The sequence below is a fragment of the Ursus americanus genome, chromosome 34 (genome assembly GCF_024610735.1).
Source record: "Ursus americanus isolate L20-20 chromosome 34, mUrsAme1.1.p, whole genome shotgun sequence".
NCBI lineage: Eukaryota > Metazoa > Chordata > Mammalia > Carnivora > Ursidae > Ursus > Ursus americanus.
This window is the reverse complement of record NC_142160.1, coordinates 29,463,585-29,480,345: the sequence shown is the minus strand read 5'-3', so window position 1 is coordinate 29,480,345 and position 16,761 is coordinate 29,463,585. Positions and strand designations below refer to the sequence as shown.

Here is a 16,761-nt window from a genome sequence, read left to right as displayed (position 1 = left end):
AATCATATGATATATCAAGATGATTAAATCAAATAATATTACTGAAAGGAAGGTAGCAAAATATATTCATTCACAAATCACACAATTGTCTACCTCAAAAACTTAAGGCAAATATTAAGAAATATTAAATTTAATAAGATCCATTTAATAAATGTAGTGTCAGTAATAACCTGTTAAATATGATAATTGAAACCTTATTTATAAATGAACTAAATGTTCAGTGTATGAATTCTACTGAAAAAACATAAATTTTTCTGAAATATTTGAAACCCTGTATGATATAGGAAATGAAACCATGCAAATGGAAGGAAGAAGACTCCAAGTAATAGAAATATCAATTCTCACTGACCAATCTGTGCAGTAACTGCAATGCTCATTAAAAGTCCAGTGAAAATCTTTTACAACATTAAAAACTAATTCCAATGTCCATTTTAAAGCTTGGAAAATTTTGCAAAAGAAATGAAATGGAAATTGGAGAAGAAATGATAATGCTTTTTATGAAAGATATTAGAATATATCCTAAACCCATACATATTATACTGATTAATTTGACCAAAGTTGAACAGATAGACATAACAAAACACAGTTAAGATTGTGATACAAATAGAGAATTTAGTATATGATAACAAGTCATCACAATTATGTAGGTAATGAAGAGTTATTCAATCTAATACAGCACTCTATGTTAAACTACACTGGAATTAAAACAAAAATAAATTCAAATATTCGATAGTTGTTAAACATGTACCTCAACATTGGGAATATAAAATTTAAAGTATCTTATCATACATTTTATAGAAAGTTTGAAGTAAGTTCTGGATGATTAGAAGACTTAAATGTACAAGTAAAAGTATACAATTTTAATAAAATATGTATGAATTAATTTTGAAACTTGAGATTGAAGAGGTCTTTCTAGATTTACTCCAAATTCAGAAAGTAGATTCCGTTTCTGTATTTTCTCCTCAACAGAATGAATAAGCCTGTTGCTGCTGTAGAGTTGGGGAAGCAGTGCTACTCATTCTCAGCCTATGGGAAATGTGAAGTGGTACAGTCATTCCAAAAGGCAGCGGAGTCATAAAAGTAAAAACAAACAAACAAACAAACAAAAAGCCTCAGTAATCCTATTGGAATGATTTTGAAAGAAATTAGACAAATGAGCACAATGTATTTGTAACATTATTTTACTTATGAGCATTTTGAATAATGTGAACAAATTGGAAACATATTGTTTAAGAATAACAGTGATTAAGTAAGTGGATACATTCATACAAAGCATGTTGAAAAATGAATATTAAATCTACTGTAACTAGTGTGAAACCACTACACGAGGTGGGATTTTAAATAACCTTCTACTTGTTTCTTTATCCCCAACTTTATTTGCTCTATTTTTAGAGGTAATACTGATTTTTTAAATTTGAAAATAAATGTGTTAAAATAAATTGAGGGGATGGAAGCCTTTATATAGGAGCCATTTCCAATACACAGTAAAACACAGCACTTAAGTTCACAGACACAAGGACCAAACTGTTTCCATCCCCAGATCCCCCGTTTACCTGCTGTGTGTTCTCTGTGAGTTTCTCAGCTGCCAGATGTGTTCCTTTCTTCATCTGTTAAAGGCAGATACTAATAGTCACTATCTCCTGTAGTTGTTTTGAGGACGGAATGAGTTGAAACAAGAAAACAACAGGAAGTGTTTGGGCATACACTAAGTGCTAAGTGTTATCTATTATGATAATTTTGTCGATTTTCAGGAAACAGACCTAGAGTTTTCAGACTGGCAACAGTGGTTGAATAAATCTGGCAGGCAGAAAGCTAGCATGCTTTTTTCATGTTGTTTCAGTAGGAATAGAAGAGCAAAGACATAGATACTGCCTTTTGTTTTTCTGATCTCAATATTCAGAGAAAAGGAGATGGGAGACTCAATATACTTCACATACTATTTTCAAAAAGATACTAGAGCTTTGAGGAATATTTTATGTTCATCTATCATACAGTTTTAAGTCTGAGAATAAGATCAGAAGGATGTAAAACAACGTGAATGAAAATCATTCAAATAAAGTGAGTTAACAAAGGAAAAAGGTGACTGGAAGAGAAGTAGATGGTGGGGAACATAAAAAAGGAGATGATTATGGAACCAGATGCTGGAGAATTAAAGATGGGGTTTCCACCTTCCTGTACAGGGTCTGGTTTTCACCCTCAGCAGCTTCAAGGGATTGAGAACCACAGAGAGATTCGCTCCCTTTTAGATTCATCATTATTAATTAATTCATAGAGTTATAAATAGTTCTTACTACTAGGAATGAAACCAATTACATGAATAGGTATTAGTAACTAATATCTACGCCATTATTGGCCATCTGTAGACATTAGGTGTTTTATGAACATTGGCTTTTTTCCCAAGGGTCAAGTTATCTGAGATGCAGAACAGAGTAGCAGAGAAATTGAACAATCTGGTGTGATGAGTAGCAATTGTATGGTTTTGGCAGTATTTTTTCAAATTTGAGATTAGAGATGTTATGCATTACAGATGTTTTATAAATTATAGAATTGTTGAAAGTTATCATTATCATGAATCTCTGTTTGGCATCAGTATCATGTAACAGAATAAATACCACTCTACACTCTTAATTGCTAATTCCACTTAGAATTTTAAGAAATAATAAGTTGGCATTTCAAAAAAATATGAAAGCTTAAAGGATAAGCTCAACAATGTCACTTGGAGTTTTAATACCTAAAATTATTCTATATAGAGTTCTAGAGAAAATAAATTTTTGTTTTTTGGAAAAAAATTTGTTCATGTGTTAAATATACCTAAATGGTGTTTTCCAGTCTTCACAAAGCACTTAATAAGCAAACAGAGTATCCTACCTAGGGCTTCACTGTAGGGTTGCTTGGAGCTGTACAGCTGTCACTTGGGATCGCTTTTGTGAAGAAATTATTTTCTGTTTAAAGGAGACCCAGAAGCTGTTTAATTAAGGTGAATCTATTTTCTAGAGGGATTAGCTCCAGAACACCAGTCATTTTTAGCTAAAGTTGCAAAGCTTTTTATGGTAAATATATTGGCTAAGTCCCTATACATAGAGCTAGAAAAATAGCGGATAACAAAATAAGGAGAATATAACGAGTCTGAGAATAATAAGAATACAGTCTAGTTTACAAAGTGTGAATTGCGTAGATGAGGAAGGATCAAGACAAGGTAACAGTGCAGAAACAACTTGCAAAAGCCCGAGGATCTTTTTTTTCTGCAAAATTGAATCCATAAATATTTATTGTTTCAGGCAGATCTGATTGAAGAGTGGGAAGGCGATAGGTTCAGCATTAAAGAATTAAGGATGTAGTCTCTAGTGACTACTTGTTCTCCTCCTCATCTCAGCAATATAAACTACAAGGGAAGGGGAGGCAATGTGACTATGCAATGGCATGATCTGTACTGACTTGACAAAAGTCTGAAGAAGCGATCCATTTTGTGGCCAGTTGTTTAGAAATATCAGTATTTTGGTTCATATATTATTAATAAATAAAAAACCCAACTTGCCTTACCATTTTACCTTTTATTCCTAATTTCATAGTATTGACTTTCCCAGGATAATAATTTACCTTACTTACAGTACATTTTACCATCATAGTATTATAACGGGAGTGAAGTAGGCAATTTGGTGTCTGCGGCAAACTTGTTTGCTACTTGACTGGGCAGTTTTGGGTGGTAACCCTTAAAGTCTGGTATTTAGTATTTTGATCACAGATACTTCGGTGTTCAAAACCAAGTGTTAGTGTCAGTTCTGGTGCTCTGTGAAGCAGGGACCATGGCAGAATTATATGATATTTCTTGGCAGAATGGTGTGTGAAGGGGAAGAAGAGCAGTAGTGGTAGGAAAAGCCTTCCTAACAAAATGCCATGTGGCTCTTGTTTTTGTTTTGTTTTGTTTTTGTTTTTGTTTTTAATTTAAATTTTATTAAGTTATGTGAGTCACCATACAGTACATCATTAGTTTTTGATAGTGTTCTCTGATTCGTTGTTTGCATGTAACGCCCAGTGCTCCATGCAATACATGCCCTCCTTAATACCCATCACCGGGCTAACTCATCCCCCCCCCCCACCACCGCCGAAACCCTCGGTTTGTTGCCCAGAGTCCATAGATTCTCATGAATTGTTTCTCCCTCTCATTTCCCCCCCTTCATTTTTCCCTTCCTTCTCCTAATGTCCTCCATGCTGTTCTTAATGGTCCACATATGAGTGAAACCATATGATAATTATTTTTCTCTGCTTGTCTTATTTCACTTAGCATAATCTCCTCCAGTGTCATCCATGTTGATGCAAATGGTGGGTATTCATCCTTTCTGATGGCTGAGTAGTAATCTATTGTATATGTGGACCACAACTTCCTCATCCATTCATCTGTTGAAGGGTATCTTGGCTCCTTCCACAGTTTGGCTGTTGTGGACATTGCTGCTATGAACATTGGGGTGCATGTGCCCCTTCTTTTCACTACATCTGTATCGTTGGGGTAAATACCCAGTAGTGCAATTGGTGGGTCATAGGGTAGCTCTATTTCTAACTTTTTGAGGAACCTCCACACTTTTTTCCAAAGTGGCTGTATCAACTTGCATTCCCACCAACAGTGTAAGAGGGTTCCCCTTCCCCACATCCTCTCCAACATTTGTTTTTTCTTGCCTTGTCAATTTTTGCCATTCTAACTGGTGTAAGGTTATATCTCAGTGTGGTTTTGATTTGAATTTCCCTGATGGCTAATGATGTTGAACAGTTTTTTAGGCGTCTGTTAGCCATTCGTATGTTTTCTTTGGAGCAGTTTCTGTTCATGTCGACTGCCCATTTTTTTTGCCTTGATTATTTGTTTTTGGGGTGTTTTCTCTTTCTCTTTTCTTTTGGATAAGTCTAGGCAGGGGTTTATCAATCTTATTAATTATTTCAAAGAACCATCTTCTAGTTTCATTGATCTGCTCTACTATATTTCTGGTTTCTAATTCATTGATCTCTGCTCTAATCTTAAGTATTTCTCTTCTCTACATGGCTTAGGGATTATTTGTTATTCTTTCTCCAGTTTTTTAAGATGTAAGGTCAGTTTGTGCATCAGGATTTTTCAATTTTTTTGAGTGAGGCTTGGATGGCTATGTATTTCCCCCTTAGGACCGCCTTTGCAGTATCCCATAGATTTTGGACGAATGTGCTTTCATTTTCATTGGTTTCCATGAATTGTTTAAGTTCGTCTTTGATTTCCTGGTTGACCCAAACATTCTTAACCAAGATGGTCTTTAGCTTTCAAGTGTTTGAATTTCTTTTTTTGTTTGTTTGTTTTTTTAGATTTTATTTATTTTTTTGACAGAGAGAGACAGCCAGCGAGAGAGGGAACACAAGCAGGGGGAGTGGGAGAGAAAGACGCAGGCTCATAGCAGAGGAGCCTGATGTGGGGCTCGATCCCAGGACTCTGGGATCACGCCCTGAGCCGAAGGCAGACGCTTAATGACTGAGCACCCAGGTGCCCCTCAAGTGTTTAAATTTCTTCCAAATTTTTTCTTGTGTTTGAGTTCCAGTTTCAAAGCATTGTGGTCTGAGAATATGCAGGGAATAATCTCAGTCTTTTGGTATCAGTTGAGACCTGATTTGTGATCCAGTATGTGGTCTGTTCTGGAGAAAGTTCCATGCGCGGTTGAGAAGAATGCATATTCTGTTGTTTTAGGGTGGAATGTTCTGTATATATCTATGAGGTCCAACTGGTCAGTGTGTCATTCAAAGCACTTGTTTCTTTGTTGGTTTTCTGCTTAGATGATCTATCTATCACTGATAGTGGAGTGTTGAGGTCTCCTACTATAAACGTATTATTATCAATATGTCTCTTTTATTTTGGCTATCAGTTGGCTTTTGTAGTAGGCTGCTCCCATGTTGGGGGCATAGATATATACAATTATTAGATCCTCTTGTTAGATAGACCCTTTAAGAATGATAGACTGTCTTTCTGTATCTCTTACTACAGTCTAGCTTAAAATCTAATTTGTCTGATTTGAGAATTGCTACTCCAGCTTTCTTTTGATGTCCATTGGCATGCAAAATTGTTCTCCATCCCCTCACTTTCAACCTGGAGGTATATTTAGGTTCACAGTGAGTCTCTTGTAGACAGCATATGGATGGGTTGTGTGTTTTTATCTGATCTGCAACCCCGTGACATTTCATGGGAGCATTTAGACTGTTCATGTTGAGAGTGATTATTGAAAGATATGATTTTATTGTCATCATGTTGCCTGTAAAGTCCTTGTTTCTATAGATTGTCTCTGTAAGTTTCTTTCTTTTTTGTTTTAAGATTTTATTTATTTATTTGACAGAGAGAGAGAGACAGCCAGCAAGAGAGGGAACACAAGCAGGGGGAGTGGGAGAGGAAGAAGTAGGCTCTTAGCAGAGGAGCCTGATGTGGGGCTCGATCCCAGGACCCTAGGATCATGCCCTGAGCCAAAGGCAGACGCTTAACGACTGAGCCACCCAGGTGCCCCTGTCTCTGTAAATGTCTGTTCTGTTACTCTTTTGGGGTCTTTCTCCTTTTATAGAATCCCCCTTAATATTTCTTGTAGGGTTGGCTTGGTGGTCACATATTCTTTCCATTTCTGCTGGTCTTGGAAGCTCCTTGTCTCCCCATCCATTCTGAATGATAGCCTTGCTGGATAAAGGATCCTTGGCTGCATGTTCTTCTCATTTAGTACCCTGAATATGTCTTGCCAGCCCTTTCTGGCTTGCTAGGTCTCCGTGGACAGGACGTTATTCTGATGTTCCTCCCACTGTACGTAAGAAATCTCTTCTGCCTCACCACTTTCAAGATTGTTTTCCTTGGATCTAAGATTTGCAAATTGTGCTGTTATATGTCGTGGCATCACTCTGTTCTCATTGAGCTTGGGAGGGGTCCTCTCTGCCTCTTGGACATGAATGCTTCTCAGCTACCATTTGCTCAAATATATCTTCTAGAACTCTCTCTCTCCACCCCTGCAGGGATCCCAATAATTCTGATATTGGAACATTTCATTGAGTCAGTGATCTCTCTCAGTTTGATCCCTTGGGTTTTAATCTGTTTTTCCCTATGCCGGCTCGGTTTCCTTCTTTACTATCATCTTATCCTCTAGCTCACTAATTTATTCTTCTGCCTCGTTTCCCCTGGCAGTCAGCGTTTAGACTGCATTTCATTCATAGCATTTTTAAGTTTGGCCTGATTAGATCTCATTTCTGCCCTTAGAAATTCTATATTGTCGTTAATATTTTGCTCAAGCCTGGATATTGCCTTCATAATTGTTATTCTGGAGTCTATTTCTGACACCTTGGTTATATTCACATCCATTAGTTCTGTGGCAGAGGCCACAGTCTCTGCTTCTTTTCTTTGTTGGGCGTTCCTCCTTTTAGTCATTCTGTTGAGGGGTGGTTGAGGGAATGTACAGAGTCCAAAATATTAACCACAACCCAAGCAAGATGTACCTGTTTTGTAGGAACCTTAGGGTTGTCAGCCTCTTGTTCTTCCAGCCTGTCTTCTGGGGGAGGGGTCTGTCATGCTGTTACTCAGGCAACCCTGTTTGGGCAGAGTTGCCCTGCCACTGTGCGGGGGGTGGGTGGATGGGAATGAGCTCAGTGAAAACCGGTTTTGGGGAGCTTTTGTTCTCTGGTGGCTTTCTCCGGTGGCTTTCGCTGGCAGCTTTCCGTGTCTCTTCCAAGAGTCAGAGCAGAAGTGACCATATCCAAACCTCTGTCTCAGAACAGAGAGATCGCAGTCTGCTCTTCACTAAGCTCTCCAGGCCACACTATCTCCCTTTCTGTCTGTGCTGCTAAAAACCACAGTCTCCTGGGTTGTGTGCCCCACAGCAGCACTCCCAGCCCTCGCTCCCAGGGCCAGGCTTGTCTCTGCCCTTTGGGCTTCTAAAACAGCAAGCTGCCCCTGGTTTTCACGCATGTACCCGTAGCTCCCAGTTTTAGTCCGGGGGCTGCCTTAAAGTCCTTTCCCCACCACTACTCGTGTACGAGTCTGTGCCCGGTCCCCAGGGCAGAAGGCTTTTGCCTTCCCAGCACACGTTCATGGAGGCTTCCCTCCCCCTTCTGTTTATCTTCTGATATCTGCCCGAAGAATCATGGCTCCCCGCTTCATAACTCGAGACCAACCGCTGGAGATATTCTGTTTGTAGAGATCCAGATATATCTTCTTACATCTCAGGCTGATTTCGTGGGTGTTCAGAATGGTCTGGTAGATTTTCAGCTCAATTCAGGGGACCAATTGAAATAGGGTCCCCTACTCCTCCACCATCTTTTTTTCCTCTGTCATGTGGCTCTTGTGAATAAAAAGGGGACAGGAGGGCGAGTGGGTGGAGTAGCCTCAGACTGCAGTGCAGCTCCGAGAAAACCTCATTCAGCCTCATGGGAGGCTCCAGAGCAAAGATTGCCCATTAGAAGAATTCCACATGGGGCAGGAATGTCCTAGCTCTGGTATGCCCACTGTTGACCATCATTGGCTGGGAGAAGCCTGGGCAGACTGTGGCCTCTATGAATGCTACACTGGAATCTGAAATTGCAACAGCTAGAAGCTGTCCATTAAGTTCTTTCTATGAAGCCAGTTTTGTCTTAAAGGGAGACATGAGTGGTGCACTCCTGTGGCTAAGTACAGTGTTAGAGATTTGCTCCCTATTATATAGCAGATTTCACAACATTTGAAGCCTTTGTTTGATTTTTTCGTTGTTCTGTTACTTTTGGTTTTCTTTCGAAAGAAGCTCATTTTTCTTTACTAATACCTATTTGCTTCTAAAACGCTATTACATCTGCCTTTATATTACTCCTTACTCTTCCTATCCTCATGTAATTCCTATTCTCATGAAGTTTACCATCTATCTAGGAAAACAAATGAAACAGGCAATGTTGTATATTAAATGCTATTATAAGTACGTAGACTGTCCTAGATTGAGGAATCTATAGAAAGGACATGTAACTTTAAACAAAAATATTGTCTAGGAGCAATAAATTTATTTCTGTCTCTTTTTCTTAATCCCCATTATGTCACACATCCCCTCATTCACATTTCTATCTTTTTATGCATTTTATTTAATACTCTTGCCTGATTTAACTGGTCAGAACTTCCAATAAAATGCCAAATATTAGTATTAAGAGGAAGCATGTTTTTCTCATTTCTAGTTTTAGGCAACTTGTGCTGGAGATGTTATTAGATCAAGTAATTTTCATTATAATTCCTTTTCTAAGTTTTATCATGAATATGTATTGGATTTTTTCAAATGCTCTTTCTATATCTATTCAGATATTTGTATGACCTGCTCCCTCCTCCATTTTTAACCTGGTGATCAACTTCCAATCAACCTTGAACTTCTGGTATTAAATTTATTTGGCATAATGTTTTCTTCTTATTAGATATTGTTCCAGTTTCTTTGCTATGGTTTTGGAATTTCACATGTATGCTCATGAGAATGAATGGCCTATAACTTTTCCTTTTTATGTCTTTATCTGATTTCATGTCAAATTTATGTTGTCTTCATAAACGAATTTGGACAAAGTGTTCGCATTGTTCCAAAACCCTTTCTTCCTAGTCTGTGGACATCTTGGAGGAAAAAATATAGAAGGAAAGATCGAAATGACCTGGTCAATCTCCTTGCAAGCATGCTAATTGGACCAATTGATAGTATTTGTTATTGGAAAGAAAATGGGGACTCTTAACATAGGGAGTCCTTTTAGCAGGCTACACTTGACCTGTCTAGGTTGCTAGTGGTAAATTAGCCTGCAATTTATGGATTTATTGGATAGAGTCAGCTAATAAATGTCAGCTATCCAATTATCAGAGTAAACGTTGAAGATGTCTTATGACCAAAATAAGCTCCTTTTCTGTAAATGATGCTATTCAGGCATTATCAGAGCCGAGTCTTCATTGTTCTCTCTGGTTCAGGTACATCCTACGATACCGTGAACAAACTTGGAGATTCAGGTTAGTGGTCTCAGAAGTCTCCATTTTTGACCTTTGTATTTTGTATCCTTTGAATTACTAGTAAATTTTGATACTGGAGAATATTTTTGATTATCCAACTTTGTTATTTCAACCCAATACAAGGTCTTTCTACTTTTTCTCTTCTCAGGAGAACTTTATGTAAAAAACACTTATTTTTTCTTTCTTAAATGTTTTGCAGTATTCACCAGGAAAGCCATTTAGGCCTGTGCTTCTCTTTGTGGAAAGCTGTATCAGTCAGGAATCAGACATCAAAGAGGACACACACATTATTTGAACAGAGTTTAATATAAAAATTAAGCATGTATCAAGTTGTTAACTAGGTATCTGAAAGTGTATAAAGATAGCTCTGTATTGTCATGGAGGCAACAAGTGTAGGAAGCGGCTACTATTCCTAAGGGTGAGGGAACAAAGGTAAGAAATTAGAATTACTGAAATTTTGTTGTTTAGAAAAGGGGTCCTATGGAGCTGAAAATCCTTTTTTGGAGGGAGCGTGTCTTGGCTATTGCTTGTTACTCTGAACTCAGAAGAGAGGTGTGATAGCCCTGGGACCCAGAGTTTTTGTAGATAGAGTGCCAGCATGCTGGTGTTATCACTAAGAAAGTACAATGAGGCTAGTCCTTGAAACTGTTGGAGAAACAACAACCTGAATTCACCTTCCGCCATAGAAAAGAAACATCACTGTAGTACGTATGGCAATGTTCACACAGCACAGCAGGCAGAGGGGAAGCCCAAAGCTTTCTCTGCCTTTGCAACCTCCCTCTAGCATGCTCTATCATCAGACCATAAAATGCAGCTAGATGGCAAAACAGGAATGTGGTTTGCTGAGTCCCAATATAAGAAAGCAGAGTATAAAAGGGTGGGTTTTGAGCTGGGAGACAATAATAATTAGGACAGAAAATGTTTAAATAAAGGTTCAATTTGTTTAATAGATATAGTTGCATTGAGATGTTTTTGCTTTAGTAGCTAGTTTTTTATAGGAATTTTCCTATTTCATGTAAAATTTTAAATTTACTGGTGTAAAGTTGGACATAATATCATCTTATAATATTTTTAAAGACTGCAACGTCTGTAGACATGTCTCCTTTTTTATTTCTGGCATTGGGCATTTGCGCCTTTTTTTCTTCTCGATCAGTCTTGCTAACATACTGTCAATTTTGTTGGTCCATTGAAACAATCAACTTTGGGTTTTTTTTAGCCTTTGGGTTTAACCTTTTTTTATTTAATTAATTTTTGTTCTTATTATCTTCTTCCTCTAGTTTCTTTAGGTGAATTCTCTTGAAATGAACACTTGGATCACTCATGTGTGTCCTTTCTCTTTTAAAAATATGTTCATATATATACATAAATAAAAATCTTTAAAAAATGTTCATAAATTAATATCCCCACAAGCATGGCTGTAACTATATTCCATATGTGCTCGTGTAGGTATTGGTTTTTTGTTAGTATTCATTTAAACACTTTTTTCTTAATTTCCATTGTAACTCTTTTTGAAACATGGATCACTTAGAAGTGAATTGTGTGGTATTGCTGATGAGTTAAATGAAATGTGTATGCTTAAGAAATTAGATAGACATTAGGACCTCGTATTGTAGTGTATCAGTTAGACTACTAATTATGTTGTCTAGCAAGAATTCAATGCAGATTCAGTGTTGTTATATTCCTCCAATAAAGAAGTATGAAAGGACATTATATATGGACGTTATATATGCCTTCAAACCACTTCTGAATAATGGCTCCTAAAACTAAAACTAAAGACTTATTATCAATGTGTACAGCTGAGATAATTTCATCTTAAAAATGTCCCAAGAAGCCATATGTCCCCATGAATGCCTGTAGACAGATCTGTGTAATGTTTCATGATTATGTGGTTTGGGGAAACATCCAAACTTGCTTTCTGCAAACAGCTCTTGATATAGTTTGTACTTCTCTTTTTAAAAATATTTTCAGAATGTTAAATTTATAACTGTAGTTATTTATATATTTTTATTAGTTATGTCATCATCACTTTATTTTATTTTATTATTTTTTTATAATAATATTTTTTATTATATTATGTTAGTCACCATACAGTACATCCCTGGTTTTTGATGTAAAGTTCAATGATTCATTAGTTGCGTACAACACCCAGTGCACCATGCAATACGTGCCCTCCTTACTACCCATCACCGGTCTATCCCATTCCCCCACCCCCTCCCCTCTGAAGCCCTCAGTTTGTTTCTCAGAGTCCGTAGTCTCTCATGTTTCATTCCCCCTTCTGATTACCCCCCTTTCTTTATCCCTTTCTTCTCCTACCGATCTTTCTAGTTCTTATGTTCCATAGATGAGAGAAACCATATGATAATTGTCTTTCTCTGCTTGACTTATTTCACTTAGCATTATCTCCTCCAGTGCCATCCATGTTGCTACAAATGTTGAGAAATCGTTCTTTTTGATAGCTGAGTAATATTCCATTGTATATATGGACCACATCTTTTTTTTTTTTTTTTAAGATTTTATTTATTTATTCGACAGAGATAGAGACAGCCAGCGAGAAAGGGAACACAAGCAGGGGGAATGGGAGAGGAAGAAGCAGGCTCATAGTGGAGGAGCCTGATGTGGGGCTCGATCCCGGAACGCCGGGATCACTCCCTGAGCCGAAGGCAGACGCTTAACCGCTGTGCCACCCAGGCACCCCATGGACCACATCTTCTTAATCCAGTCATCTGTTGAAGGGCATCTCGGCTCCTTCCACGATTTAGCTATTGTGGACAATGCTGCTGAACATTGGGGTGCATATGGCCCTTCTTTTCACTACGTCTGTATCTTTGGGGTAAATACCCAGTCATCACTTTATTTTATTGGTATAGAGATTGATAGGGTAATATTAACTTTTTAGGTATTGGTATAGGGATAAGACACAAGAAATGATGACTTTTCTTCTTCTATTCACAGGAATGAGCTAGAAATTAGGATATTTTAAAGGCATGTCAATTTAATTTTATTCAGAAAATGGCATGCATCATCCAGGGCTATAATATATGCTCTATTACAATAACAGTTTCATTTAAGAAGATTATAAGATGCTGACATGACTGGTCTTGCCCAGTCTAACCCTACTAACAGTAACACCACAACACACACATTTTCCTTCTGTATATTTTACTATTTATGTATAATACAGCATACACTTTGGGGGGTCATTGGTTGAGGGCTTCCCTCAAAGGCAAAAATTGGTTAGGTCTACTGCCCAGAACATGCCTTGTTTGAAGCCTGCAGGAAGAAAGATTGTGTGGTATGTGGGTTTTTGTTCTTACTGTTTTTTGAAGGCCACAGAGAAAGCCTTTCCTTTATTTTTGCATTAATATTGCAATCTATAATACTTGAAGTATAGAAAACAATGTAAGTACGTTTTGAAGAAAAGCATGCAATGAACAGTGGTAGGATGGTAGATAGAACATACCAATTCCATTTTAGTTGTCTCAGCTCCTTCTGGAGTCCATCTGTCTCCTGGCTGGAGTATGAGTTCTGCTCCTCTCAAGTTGGAGCTTTCGTTAGTGACTCCAAAGCATCTGCTCCAGTTGTTCTATGTCCCAGCCACTGGGACGGGGGGAAAAGGAAGTGGAGTCTTTCAAGAGATGGCTGAAGTTGCACAAATTACTTCTTCTTATATTCTGTTGCCAGAACTCAGTCCTGTAGCCACATTTAGCTGTGGAGATTAGGAAATCTACTCTGCAGCTGGGTGGCCATGTGTCCAGATGAATCTTGGGGCTGTTCTGTTGGGAACAGGAAGAATAGGCATATGGACACTGGGGAACAAGTAGCAGCCAGTTACTGACACACAGTGTATTCACATGTTTGGTTTTACAGGACAAAACCAAGTTGCTTTTCAAGGGTTAAGTCCATTTTCACCCACCAGCAGGGCACAACATTTCCATTAATACACTTCAGTATATGTTCTCAAGAATAATTGTTACTGTCAGATTTTTTTCTCTTACCAATTTAACAGGTGCAAGGTGGTATTTCATTATGATCTTGTTACATTTTCTTGATTACTAATGAGGTTGAGTGTGTAGTGTCCTGTGGTATTTCTTTTCAGAAATAAATACCTGTTCAAACTCCTTGCTCCTGGTCTCCCCTTTCAGGTCATCTTTTTTATTCATTTCTAAGAGGATTTAAGATCTTTGTATAAAATTACTGTGTTGTTATCACTGATGGTTGTTTTTTGGCTTTCTTCTCATCACTTAAAATTTCTTTTGCTTTGAAGAAGAACATTCTTGTCTTTCCCCATTCTCCCAGCTTTCTTTTCTTTAATGTAAGGTAAAATTATAATCATAAAAATCATTTATTAACCTGAGGAAATAACGTTTCAAGGGATTGCGAATACTTCTTCCTGTGTATTTAACAACAAAAATGTCAAGAGCAACTCCACCTTTATATCAACAATGAAGACCTGGAAACTCGAACTGTAGGGGTGATGCTATGGAGTACATGGGCAATACCATTACATTAGATTCATTTATTTTTAAGTAGATGCAGACCACTCAAATACCCTTAGTGTCTTCTCTAGCTAAGTTAGAGTTCGGGTGAGTAAAACATGTAATTTTAGAAATGAAAATAATGATAATTAACCCAGAGTGGTTTTGTACTAATACATAAGCTTGGTAAAATGCTTAGCGTGCTGTTGGGAACATCAGTAGTGTTAAATAATGGTAGCAGTGATCATTTTTATAGTTATCATTGTTATCATCTGGCAACCTTTGAATAAATACAAAGGCATATTTATGCAAATTATGATTATCAATTACTATCCTCTCCAAGTGGTAGGAATACAAGTGTTGGATTTTTAAAGAAATAATTATTTATTTATTTGAGAGAGAAAGGGGATAGAGAGGCAGGGGAGAGAGAGAATCCTCAAGCATGGAGCCTGATATGGGTCTCAATCCCATGACCCTGAGATTGTGACCTGAGCCAAAATCTAGAGTCAGATGCTTAACCAACTGAGTCACCCAGGCATCCCCAGTGTTGGATTTTCGAACATATTTTTGTAATGGAATAAACACAAACTGTATACATCTGGGAATACTTCAAGATTCTGGATATGAATAAGTCACATTTCCAGTTTAGTTTAGAGGTCAAAATGTGGCCAAATTGGGATGTGTTTTCTGATTATATGTAAAAACTAAAAATTATCCCATATGCTGACTTATCAGTCTCTTTATGGCATTCCTAATCTCTTTATTTCTCAATGTATAAATGGCTGGATTCAGGAGAGGTGCGATTACTGTGTAAAACACTGCAAGAAACTTGTCTACCCAAGTGATGCTAAGTGGCCACAGATAGATGAAGATGCAGGGTCCAAAGAATAGCAGTACCACTGTGATGTGGGAAGTATAGGTAGAGAGTGCCTTTGATGCTCCATCCTTTGAGTGAACGCGAACAGTTACTAGGATATAGCTGTAGGAGATTAGTAAGAGAATGAAGCAAGTTGTTACCAAAACTCCGCTGTCAGCATTTATCAACATTCCCAGAGGCCAGTTTGATCACCAAAGGAATATCACAGAAAAAAACTGTCCACTCTTCTGGGTCCACAGAAGGGCAGATCAAAAATCATGGCTCGTTAGCTCATGGCATGTGCAAAGCCAATGATCCATGATATCAAAACTAGCCAGATGCACTTTTGTCTGTCCATGATGCTGGAGTAATGGAGTGGTTTGCAGATGGCCACATAACGATCATAGGCCATTGTCACAAGCAGCACCATCTCACCCCTGCAAAGAAATGCACTCTGAAGATCTGGGTCATGCAGCCACCGAAGGAGATGGTCTTACTATCCTTTAGGAAGTCTGTGGTCAGTTTAGGGATAGTGACTGAGGAAAGGCAGAAGTCCACAAATGAGAGATTGGCTAAGAGGAAGTACATTGGGGATTGGAGATGAGGGTCAGTGATGAATAAGAGCACGACAAGGAGGTTGCCCACAATAGTCAGCAGGTAGAGCATTGAAAAAGGCAGTAAGAGGAAGGTCTGGAGCTCCCTTGAATCACAAAAGTCCACGAAAAATGAACTCAGACACCACGGACTGATTTGCTTTCTCCATTTAGTACATGGTGTTCTAATGCAGCCCAAAGAAAGGGATGAACTAAGAACTTCTAGAATGGAAAGAAAGACCTCATTAAAGCTCAGGTGCTAGAGAGCAGGCAACTTCTACTCATGTGCAAAATTCAAATCTTACCATTGTACTACTCAAAATTGAAAATAAAGTTTTCTTGAATTTAAGGTAGACACAGTCTTATAGTCAAGATGGGGAGCTAAGTAAAGAAGGGTAGGTCAAAAACCTTACCTATTAGAAGTACAGTTGTTATTGGAATCAAACGTGTATTCTGATAAAAAATGTCAATAGTAATGTATTACAGAAATAATTTCCCCTGAACTCGAATCTACCTTTTCTGCAGGGAGAATGCACAGCTTTAAAATATATTCAGAGGGGCGCCTGGGTGGCTCAGTCATTAAGCATCTGCCTTTGGCTCAGGTCATAACCCCAGCATCCTGGGATCACGCCCTGTGCCTGGCTCCCTGCTCACTGAGGAGCGTGCTTCTCCCTCTCCAGTTCCCCCCTAATGAGTACCCTCTCCTGCTGTCTCTCTCTGTCAAATAAATAAATAAAATCTTTAAAAAGGTAAATAGATAATATAAAATAAGATAAAATATATTCCAAGGTTCTATTGCCCCAGGGCAATAATTGAATGCTACCTTTCTGATACAAAACATGCTTCTCAGAAACAAATCTATTGCTAAGTGGATAT

The 16,761-nt window shown here is 38.0% G+C and overlaps 1 pseudogene; it reads right to left on the bottom strand.

The window, feature by feature from the left end:
* Positions 1-15,147: 15,147 nt before the first annotated feature.
* On the bottom strand, positions 15,148-16,055 carry LOC148107191 (olfactory receptor 4K15-like; annotated as a pseudogene).
* Positions 16,056-16,761: the final 706 nt, after the last annotated feature.